Here is a 12,147-nt window from a genome sequence, read left to right on the forward strand (position 1 = left end):
TCCAGGAAAATCCTGTATATTATGAATTGACAAACCACAACTGATGAAATGATGCATGAAAATAGAGACAGAGAACTTGAACCCAGAAAATTTTCAGACAATAACCATTACCAGGTTTAATTAACTTTAACAAAAAAGTGGGGGCTTCTTCTGTTTCAAGTTAATGAAGCTCAACACATGGACACTACAATTTAGATCATAAGTCTAGAGCAAGTTATATTTCGAGACTGAAATAATGAGCTTGGTATTTTAATTTCAGCAATTAGGTGAGATCCAGAAACAAAGACACAACACATGCACTGGAAATGTTAAGGTACAAATGCAGATGGTTTTCACTCAATATCTTTCTTATAAGCCAGAGGCAAGAAAATATTTTTTTCCTACAATAAGCAGTATGTACAATACCCTGGAAATATTTCTACTATGATCATCTAAGATTTACTCACTTTCGTACAACACAAGTCAGAAACGTGACCTCATCTAGAGCCCTGAACTGCTTAGTGACTCCTATCATGCCTTTCTCATATATATTCATTAAATCTCTATCTATAATACTGTTATTTCCATTTAAAATGATTGTTGTGTAGCAAAAAAAGCTGCTCTCCCACAAAAATGAATAAGCCTAGATCACTTCCACCCTTTTCAATAATTTGCCTATTTCTAAATACTAGGCTGGAAGAATATATGACCCTTAACTTAATCTCATCACCAAGCACCTCCAAAGAAAAAAAAAAGCACAAAAAGAGAAAAGATGGTCTGCCATTTATGTCTCCCATTTATAGTTTATTAAACCTAGAGATAATAGGAAAAAGGTGGAAAAAAGCAGAGAATGTCTGGGCTGTAGTATCAGATATCACTGCTTATTACTGGCTATCTGCCTAGTAATCATAAATCCATTGGGTAATATTCTCAAATCTTTTGCTTTTCAGGTAGGTGTGAGCCAAAAAGAAAAAAAGTTTAATTTTCTATGAAGAGCAGAAAACAGCAAGCACAGCACAACTGGGTACCAGGATGCATAAATATTCCTGATTATGAACCCTTGCACATAAAGCAAACAGGAAGAGTTTGAAGTTAACAGTGTGTACATCATGCAAAAGGTATCTCTGTCCCAAAAGATAGATATCACATAGACTATGAATGAACTGCTCCAATAAATTATATTATTCCTCAGAGGGGAGAGGAGAGCAATGTTATAAACAGTGACTTCAGAAAAGTGAGAACAATAGGGCATTGAATTTTGTAAGAGTGAATTAAGGATTTTTTTTTTTTTTTTCCAGGAGGAGAGCTCAGTATCATTGACCAATGAGCCTTTGAAAGAAAAGCATTAACTCCAGCTCTGCCTGTTCCCCTAAGCACCTCAGCATCTTGCACTTGCAATATTCTGTACCTGCATTTAGTTTCTGATAGAAGTGCAAGTACAGAATTAAATAGAAGCTTCAAGTAGACTTTTTTAAAATATACTTTCCAGGGAACTCAGAAAACACATGATCCTGGCAGAACACACATCTCAGACACATAGCTTTGATGAGAGGCTGAGTGTGCCTTTGTAGAAGATTTACCAAATCAGAAAACAACAATCCCTGTACATCACCTCCTCCTTGTGCTGTCGGATACGCACTGAATATCCATGGATAAAGGCAAGCTAAGCCAGAGCAGCATTTTTCAAAATGAATCTTGATGGGATCAAACTCCTCAAATCTGTCACTTGCCTTTGGCATCTCTTAAACCACAGAAAGTCATTTTCTTGAAACATTCTCAGAGACCTTGACAGGACTGGGAATGGAGGAGCAAGTGTGACTCCCGTGTGAACCCTGCTCAGTGCTGAGGGCAGGGCACAGGCACAGGGCTCAGAGCTCTGCTGACCTTGTCTGCTGCATAAAGCTAAAAGCTAATTAAAAAGCTTTCTCAGAAGATAACAAGATTTTTTTTTTTTTTTTCCTGTGTGAGAGTGATGTCCAGTATTTTCAAGGCCACATATCTGAACAAAAGAAGACAAAAAACTGCCTCCTATGAAGTGAATTTCAATGTCAAATTCCTGTTTGTTATCACCAATATGCCAAACATTAAGCACTGGCATCTCTAACTTCACCTTGTATGTCATTTTTCTGGCTCTTAAGCTGCTTTCTTGGTTAGTTAGAATTGGAAACTGATAGGCCCATAAACATCTATGAGAGACACGTTATTAAGCACATCATCTCTCTCTGCTCTGACAAGGATAAGCCAAGTTCTCTGAGGTTTACAGCTATCTCAAGGAGTGCATGTTTTTCAATAACGTGGTGATCTTTTTTCCTCATCTATGCAGCATTTCTCCCTCGCTCCCAGTGCACACTTGTTTTGCCCGGCTTCTCTGAAACCCATTTTAAAATTTTATTTCAATGTTACCTACTCTTCTGCTCTCTCCAAAGGTTTTTTAAGTAGTTGAAAATAGTTTCTCCATTTTAGCATCACTTTAAGCAAAGGTAATAGCTCTTAAAGAGACTTACAAAAAAATTACTGTCAGTACTCTTGAAACACTAAGATATTAATACTTAACAGTTTTGCCTTTACACATTATTTCTGTATTTCTCCTTCTTCAGCCTTCTTCTCTGCACTTCACATTCTTGTGACACCTAAACTTTTTCTTCTTTCTTCTGCATCCTCCACATCCTTCCTTTCACAAAACAATGTTTGCCTCCTTTAATCTGTTTTGCCTACAGGTACATCCTGCCCAGGGCAGGGCCTGGGGTGGGATCACCTCTTCCCAAAGGACAAAGGTCTGTCTGAAATGCAGGAAAGCCTCCAACTGCTCCAGCTGTGGAACAGCTGGGACACACTGCTCTGACTGCCTGGGAAGGCAAAAACACTGCCTGAATCTATTCTGGTTTGGGCAATCTTGGAAGGAATGCTGGACATTTCGAGAGTAAATTGTTTTGTAGTCTCAGGTAAAGTTCTTGCAAGTTTACCTTCACTTCCAGTTTGATATGACAAATTTCTCTCTAATTTTAAGGATTAGGTACTGTTATTGATTTTCTGCTAAATGTTCATTTCATACTGTCTCCCTCCTTTTTCTTTTTCTCCCTATTACCTGCTTGAAAATGAACTTATCTGTATTCAGGTGACCAGTTTCTTCTGGTACATCATTATCCCCTTATCTGAACAATACTTGTTCATTCCTCTGTCTCTTCTATTGGAATAAGTTAAAGAATTGCTTTGCAAAAACAATAAAGGAAAGAATTCTGTATTGCAAACAACAAATTGTTTTATCACTATTCTAAAAAGAATTTCAATTTTATTTATAAAACCCATGAGTTTGCGTGAATATGCAAGAATCTAAGCTTTTAGTTCTTTTAAACATGCCTCTAATACTTACAAGATGCACACAAAGAGCATTAAAAACCCAGCCTGGGGATACTTAATGACTTGAGAAAGGGAAAGGAAAAACTGTACAGGTACTATCTGTATGCAAATACTTTCTGTTCCATCTTGTTGGTGTTGTTAGATGTGACCTGTTAATCTTCTTAGTTTTGGAAAACACATTTATTTTTTGCAGGAGTGTGCCTGAGAGGAAAAGATCTATGCTGCTGTTCAAAGCTATCCTCTGAATCAAGCAGGAAAGACACTCAGACTCGAGCCTCTGAGATCCAAAACGACTGCCCCATCCATCAGACTTTTCTGAGCTGAGTGCCTCACTAACTCTTCTGCTGAATTGTTTCACATAATACAAATAACTTAAAATTCACTAGAGAAGCAACTGGAACAGGTTGCTTGTATCCTGAGAGCCCCACCTACGTGATTATGAGTTGCTCCAAAGCAGAAGTTTCTCTTGCTCAGGAAAACCTTTGGGGTGTCTCAATGTTTAATCAAAGAACTTGAAATTTTGAAAACACTCATGGGATGGTGGTTATTTTCTTCTCATTGCTGGTAGCAAGCAAATATTACAAAGAACCACATAAATATAAAAGGTAAAATCTCAGGAAAACAGCATTATCAGCCCAGTCATAGAGTTCTTTGACAACTCCAGGTTTCAGATTTCTGTAATTATTTACAGCAGGTATCATGTGGCAAAAGCACTGTGTCTGTATTTGATGGGTAGAACTGAATTTATGGAGTGTTCAGCACACACCTCACACACTTCAGATAGAGACTGCTGTTCAGGCAGAGGTTGGCAAGAGTACATCCAGAAATGTCTGGAAACTACTTTTGGCTTAAGGGTACCAAGAGGACAAGGCCTGTAGGTTAAGTGAGACAAACCAACTTCCAGAAACCTCTGCCAGACTTCCTCAGAAGCAGAAAACATTATTTGCAGTAACAAACTCAGCCCAGAGCTGCCAATTCCTCTGCTGTCAAGCCCTGTGTAGACAGGATAGCTATTGAAGTAGACAGGCAGAGAATTACTGTTCTTTTTGGATTGGCCCCCTACATACAGCAGAACCACACCAAAATTACAAAATTGTTGAAAAATCATCTCTCCTGCATTTCTGCTTCTGAAGACAGAGAGTTAAACTCTGCTCTAGTGTGCTCAAAGTCACTCCTTGTCAACAGAAGTTATGAACAAACAAAAATAAAATCACTCTAGTTATTTACATTTTATTTGTTTGTAGTAAGAGAACATAGTTCTTAGCAAGATAAATGTGTGGAAAGAGGAAAAGTAATAGAAATTATCCACTTATAATAATTGTCTTAAAATATTCCCTCATTGCTCAAAAATCCCCAAATTACAAAACTCCAAAGTGCAAAAAACAAACAAACAAAAAAAAAATTTGAATTTATCATTAGAAGATGAGCTAAAATATTGCTAGCCTGGCTTCATGGAACCTTGTTTCTCTTTTGCTTTTCACTTGCCACAGAGTCAGAAAACATAAAAGCTTAGAAATTAAAATACCCAAGAAGGTGCATGGCCCCTCTTTCTCTGTTCTCTCTTTCTGACACTTAATCCGTGCTACACATGCAGAGTGAAGACCAAGTGGAAGTCTTCCTCTGAAGATTACTTTGTGCATGAATTCTGCTGCATTTTTTTACCAGTTAACATCTGAATTCACTGATGTCTCGATAGTTTCGTAGCCATTTCAGTTTTCCTCTTGCCAACCTTAACAAATAAGTAGGAAATACTAGGCAAGCTAAAATGCTTTCCACTAAAAGGGCTAAAAATCTGAAAATCAATTCATTGTAGTATTGGGAAGTCCTTAATTTGAACTCACAGAAATCAATAAGAATAATACAAAACTAAGAACTGCAAAGAGGAATCTTTTATCTCTTTCAGAGAAAAAAATTTAAGTATTTTATGAAAGAAAAAAATACCAAAGGAAAAACTAACACCAAATAAAAACTCTAACAGGTGCTTTTATGATTTAAATGTGGCTTGCTGAGCCTTGTAGTTCATTAGCTCACTAGGCACTCACATTTCTGTGCGCTTTTTCCTTCCTTTTAGCTTTTAAACTGCACTGCAATTCCTAAGAGTTTGGGCCTTTGGTGATGCAGTCAGTTTTTAAGGACATTTTGAATTCTATGCTTACTGTCTTTCCTTGATCTCCCTTATCTTTCAATCAGTATGGAAAAACTTCAGAATGAGACCTATTCAGAAAAGCTATTCAGAATAAGAACCACACCTCTGCACGTCCTGGCAGCATTTTGCATCCTGGCTGTATCCAAACTATGCCTCCAGCTGGATGGACAAAACCAGAGAGACCCTGAGTGTCAGAGGTAGAGATGAAGCCCTTGAGAGCAGATTCTGGCTGAGGCACCCTGGGAGAGAGCTCCAGAGGCAGATTTTATGGCTGAATAAACTGTAGTGCTCTGCAATTACTTCTGCAGGAATTGTGCAGAAGTTTGCAGCTTAGGTTTGTGTGAGATAGAGATCTCTTCCTCCTCTTGCCTTATTGGAAGCTCCAGCTGCAGTGTCCACATCCCACCCAAACAGAACTGAGAGCACTTGGGCCTGCAAAACATTTCAATGAAAGTCTAAAAAGGAATTTAGGCTGCTTCCAGGCTTGAATTCTGATTTAGAAAATATGCAGCTTGGATAAATAATCCATGATGTCAAAATTCAGATATTGCACTGCTATGCTAAATGCACTTTTCCAAAAGTCATTTCAATTGCTGGTTACAAGTGCTTGAAGTCCAACAGGCTTCCCTTTCCCATTGTGGATGTCCAGGAGCCTTCAAGAGCTGACTTCAGAGTAGTGGACATTATTCTAACAGCCAGAAAAATATTAATAAACTGTAAATCTAGTTATCGTGTGCCTCATGCAATATTAGTGAGATCATAAATACACAGAAGACTTGTCTGAAGTATTAACATAAAAGTAATGCATGTGTTATAACTGGAGTTTCATAAGATTATGTGGAATAGCTGTTTTCAATAATTTTTTGTCCTTGTATTTTTCAGTATCTGATATCAATGTAATTATCATCTATTTAATTTTTTATTAAATCACTAAACATTCAATAATCCATCTTTATAAACTTTTGCTTGGCATCATTATACTAATTAAACATTTAGGTCTGGTTTTTTTAAAGTAGCATTAATTTAGGTTACGATTTTATATCTCTATTTAGGCTCTGTATTTAACAGCTAAATTGCAAAATTAGAAAAATTCAGGTGGCTCCCCATAAACAAGAAACTATTGAATAATATTAACAGTTGGAGGATTAGACCCAGAAACTGTAAACCACATGAACTGGAATAATTGTGTTCCTCAGCCTTCTTTTACTATTTGTTCTCTCTTCTAAACATCTGAAGTCTTACTTTTTGTAGGTTTTCAAAATATGTATAAAAAAGTGCATTGTTCACATGTGTAAACCACTGAAAACCCCTTAACTCTCCATCTGCTGATTTCACAAGTTTTTTTAATGTAGCCAACACACATAGTCTGAGAGTAAGGATGTGATTTTTCAAGGACATGAAATGCAATTTGGAGTTAACAGACAGCAAAATCTGGCAGACAGGTACCTAACTCTAGTATAGTTTTGCAAACCTTTTCCTTAAGGTTCAGCCATATGTTATAGATCTTAGAAAAACGAATAATGAAAAACAGCTTTACACCAGTATTCCTTTTTTATCCCACTAAATTAACTTTAAGAGTATTCTTAAAAGAAACTAATTTTTTTCCAAAACTATTTGATTAATCCTCTTCTCATTTTCAGGCATAAAACTGAAATAAGGTCAACAGTCTTAACACATTGGCACTTGAATGTCTCCTATCTTATGCAGGAAGTAAAAGTACAACAATCAGAAACATAAAACCTGGTAATTCCAGTGCATCAACTGTGCACTGACTTTGATACTAGCAGAAAGAAATAACCTTGGTTTTTTATCACCACATCACACACATGCAGAGAAAACTCGGCAGGAACGCAAAGCAAATGAACTAATGAACTTAATTAACACAAAAAAAAAATAAAATAACTGCCCTGCAGATGTGTATTTGTAGTGAAATCAGTCAGCAAATAAACAAGTAGTCATGACAAAATTTTATATTACTTCCTCCTGTCACTGGGGTCAGAAGTACAAAAACTGGGTAGGAACTAAGTTATTACAAACCTTTCTTCTAAAATTAATGGGGTTTTTGTGCTTGCAAGAAAAAAAGCACAAGTTATTATTACTACTGCTGCATTGAGAAAAGCCCAGCACCAGTCTCACCACCCACCTCCTGAGATTATGGGAACCCAGAAGGAGTCCAGCCCTGCCAGAGGGATCCTGCCCTGGCTCTGTGCAGGTGGTGACAGCACAGGTTTGTGTGCAGAGCTCAGTGAAGGTGACACAGTGAGCAGAGGGCTCAGGAGCTGCTGGAGCTCACCCTGGGTCAGGGGTGGCTCCGTGTGCTGGAAAAGTCTCTCCTCCAACTCGTGCTTTCAAAGAAAGACTCAGTACTCTCCTGTTGTCCAGTCTCAAAGTTGTTTATTGCAAGTTATCTAAAAGATTTTCTTCTCTGGCTGCTGTGGTTTGCTCAGCAGCTCAGGCAGAGGCACACACACACCCTGACATCCTCTCTATCTGCTGTCTTCTTCTTCTCCCACCTCACCCAGGGCTGGTGCCATCTTTTATATGGTACATTACGTGTTACATGTTTACAGTTTTTCCCCAATGCCTATTACCTATATTAAATAGTGCTTTTCTACTCTAAATCAATGAGTGCCAACATCACCAAGAACATGGAGGTAAGGAAGAAGAAAGAGGGAGGACAGAACAGGCACAAATCCCTCCATCTTAAAACTTCTGACCCCCATGTACAAAACCAAAACACCCCTGAACAAGACTTAAAACCCCCCTGTACAGCACTCAAAAATTCTTCCCTTTACTTTGTGACTACTTCTACTATAATATCTAAACTTTTGTGACTTCTTGTTCTTCCTGCAAGGTTGGTAAATCATCCCACGGTTCAAATCCAAAATCACTGTTTCCAGCTGCCTGCCAGGGTCTCAAATGCCTCTGACCTGGACCCAGAACATCCAAAAATATGAGGGACATTTTGAGTTCCAACAAGGAGCCACCCCAGCCCTGTGGCTGCAGAAGTGCAGCAGCTGCCTGTTGTGGGAGTCCAGCACATCCCTCTGGCTGCCCTGGCTGTCTTGAGACCCCGGCAGGGGTCTCAGAGACCCTGACATAAATTCTAAAACACGTGTGGCTTCAATTTTAGCCTGTGGGAAAAGCTGCCAATTTTGTATGAGGAATTACAAATCACAAAGGTTTTAGTGGTGTGATATTTGAACTAACACAGGGTGGAAAAGTAGAATTCAGGGATTTTTAGAATGGGGTTCAAGGGGGTACAAGATGGAGGAATTTGGGCATGACCTGGCCTTCTTCTCCTTTGTATTGTCCTCCACGTCTTGGTGTGATGGTGACAGTTTTCTAATGGTTTAAGGCAGAGATTCACAGTTGGGTGTTGGGAATTGGTAAAGAAATTGTAAACATAGACACCTAGTTTTGAGTATATAAGGTGGGAGCCACCCAAGGCTCGAGGACAGAATGCTGTGGCCTCCTTGCTAGCCAGAGCTCAGCAGGTCAGAGAAAGAATATTTAGATAAGAAGACATAAACAACCTTGAAAGCACAACTGGAAACATTCCAGTCTCATTCTTTGGCTGTGTCGAGCTAAGGGAAGCAAAGACTCTTTTTCACCTCTGGGGTCACCCAGAGCATCAGAACCCCAAGAGAAATCGAGAGCCTTGGTGCACTCGTACCCTTGAAATCCCCTTTGCAGTGCTCTGATGAGGTGTGGCGGGAGGAGAGAGCCTCTAAACCAATGTGGTTGTATCAGCTGCAGATGCAACAAATTCTTAGGTAAGTGGCAGCTCCAGGGAAGAGTTTTCCACTTCAGAGCCTCTGCCAGGGGTCTGAACACCAAACCCACCAGTGTTTCTGTGAACTATAACAAGGCAGTTTGCAGCTTAGGAAGCACACCCACAAGGTAGTAAAAGATCAAGAAGCCAAATTTTAGTTACCAATAATTACAATTTTTTTTTTTTTAAATGGACCATCTCCTAGCAGATGATGACCTCTTTATTATCTTTCTCCCGTTTTCTTGCTAAGCCAAGAAAACTAAAAGATGGCCGTAGAACCACTTCAAAACCTACAAGAGCCAATTCTCTTGTCCTCTTGTTTGGTATATGAGAATGGCAGTTGACCTTTATGCTGAGGATGTTTCCATTATGTTAAAGGGCCAAAATCAGGGGAATAGCTTCATTTTAAACAAAGGTGAGCACAGAGACATTCCCATATAAAGGAAGCAATTCTTTACACCTGTGAATATATTGTGACAGGGCAACTCGCTGTAGTAACTTATTTTACATCCCCAAATGTATTAGGCATGACTAAAGAAATTCCACTTATAAACTTGAAAATAATATTTAAAAACAAAGAATGACTTGCACCCATACCCATGAGGTAAGAAAACCCTGGACTGAGACTCAAATATAAGTAACATTTAGATGGTTATTTCTTTATAATTTCACATCCCTAATGGAAAAAAAAAAATCTCCCAAACCCCAAATATTGCAAGGTAAATCTTTAAGGTCTGCTTTCACTGATTCACAGTTTGGCCATTACTCAAATATGCAATGCATAATGCTGATGAGTTAAACATCACATCACATATTTTGATTTATTCCTTTCAATTCTCTGGGATTTTTATTTATGTTTATAACTACAAGGTCAGTGGTGCCAATAGATTCAATCCAGGGATAGATAGTGGAGTGCTTAGACCATTACACAGAATTACATCGTATTGATTAGAATACTTATGGAATAACTAAGGACAAAACTAATAATGTTGCTAAGAAAAATGCCTAGAAGGGATCAGGTTTAGTCTAACCAAGTAATACAGTTTCAGCATTGCTGAAGAGAATACCAGGAGTCTAAAAGGTGAACTCTTACAGTTATTATTTTCTTTAAGTTGGTGCTCTTCCACAGTCAATAAAAATATTAATATTATTTTATTTCTCCTTTCCATCATTTTTATGTACTAAAACAATATTATCTATGCTGTCCTCAAGACACAGAAGACAAAATCCACCACAGTGTTTCTTTGAACCATAACAAGGCAGTTCACATCTTACAAAACACACTCACAAGCACAGAGCTAGTAAAAGATCAGGAGGTCAAATTTCAGTTAACAATAATTATAAATAATTTGTATTTTTTTTACAAATAAAGCATCTCTAAGAAGATGCTGTCCTCTTTATTATCATTCTCCAAAGCAAGAAAACCACTTTCTTTATGTGCTTTCTGAATTTCCAGAGTATCTGAGCACAAAGAGCACAAGCTGGTGCTGTATCACATATCACTAATTCAAAGCATTTAATCCCGTCTTCCACACATTGGCCAAAGCAATACAAATGCCAAAAAATTCCTCTTTGCTAGCAGAATTGTATACACTGTACATTATATAAGCCTTCTGTCCCCTTCCACTTGAATGTACACAATCAAATCATCGTGGCCATTACTTTCTATCGAGCAGATGGTATTATGAGATTTTTGATAAAGAACAACAATCACCCAGGAAGGGTTGCAAAGGGGTCGCTGAAACCAAGATTAACAATTGATTAGCTTTAATGGACCGTGACAGTAATAAACAACAGAGCTCCACACAAAGATTTGATTGTCCTGTTAATGCTGCTGACACAAATGGCTTTTAACTGGCTTCCTGAAAGTGTTAATATCGCCAGAGCCTCGGCAAATGAAGGACTTTGTCAAAGGGAGAGCTGTCCTGCAGTGAAGAAGCATTTACTACAGCCTTCTAAAACATCTTCTATAAAGTGTGTTTCTGATTTATTCGGACAATAGTTCCTATTTCTCCAAGTCTTAAAGTTCAACAAAATGAAACGCAGCACGCCCCTGCAAGGCTGCAGTATAATAGATCTCTAAAGCATTTGAATAGATAACCCATCACTCCTCGAATATACAACAATGTAAATTATCATTTTCTGTGGGCTCATTTTATCCTTACTCCATTCTGAACTGACAGATCTCAGTATCACAGCCTTCTAAACTCAGTTTTTTAATGCTTGGTTCTAATAAGTTGACTCCATTTTATGTTGTTCCTTTCTGCACAGAAATCACTAATTTGCATCATATTGTCATTAAAATAAAGTGGTTTGTGATTACTGGAAATAATCATGGCAAAATATGAAAACAAAACTTAACAGATCAGTTTATTTCTTAGATATGCATATGGGGAAAATGTCTATGGAAAAAGTCTCTGTTTCCTTTAATTCTTTAAGCCCAAGATTTAAATAGGCTTATGGCAATATTCACAGAAGGTTTTTAAATTGAAGCTATGTAGAGGCAAAGTAGACAAAACTCCACCTAACATGTCATTCAAGAAACCATGGATCTAGGAATTCTATTAAAGGTAAGGAGGCATTTACTCATCTAAGCATTGAGTAAGACTTTCTGTTAAACTCTTAATGTCAGGTTAAATTACTCAGTTTCTAAAATCAATTTTTTTTTTTTTAATTATGTGTCTTATTCAGGAAAAGGCTTTTGTTTTAAACATTTTTAGATGTGTGCTGCCACGGTGCTGCTCCCTCCCGTGTTATGCCTAAAGGCACCACGGAGCAGTGGTGCAGCTCTAAGGGCTCCTAGGAAGGAGGAAAAGCAGCGTCTGCTCCAGACAGATCAAAACACAAACCCCTTGTACAAATCAAGGTCAGGCTAATCCCATCCCTGTGG

At 38.1% G+C, this 12,147-nt stretch overlaps 1 protein-coding gene across 4 annotated transcripts in view; it reads right to left on the reverse strand.

Moving 5' to 3' along the window:
• The window catches only part of CACNA2D3 (calcium voltage-gated channel auxiliary subunit alpha2delta 3), a 419,754-nt gene that overhangs the window by 258,398 nt on the left and 149,209 nt on the right, over window positions 1–12,147 (reverse strand). The gene's annotated exons all lie outside the window — the stretch shown is intronic.

Source organism: Lonchura striata, chromosome 12 (assembly GCF_050655825.1).
Source record: "Lonchura striata isolate lonStrDom1 chromosome 12, ASM5065582v1, whole genome shotgun sequence".
Classification (NCBI taxonomy): domain Eukaryota; kingdom Metazoa; phylum Chordata; class Aves; order Passeriformes; family Estrildidae; genus Lonchura; species Lonchura striata.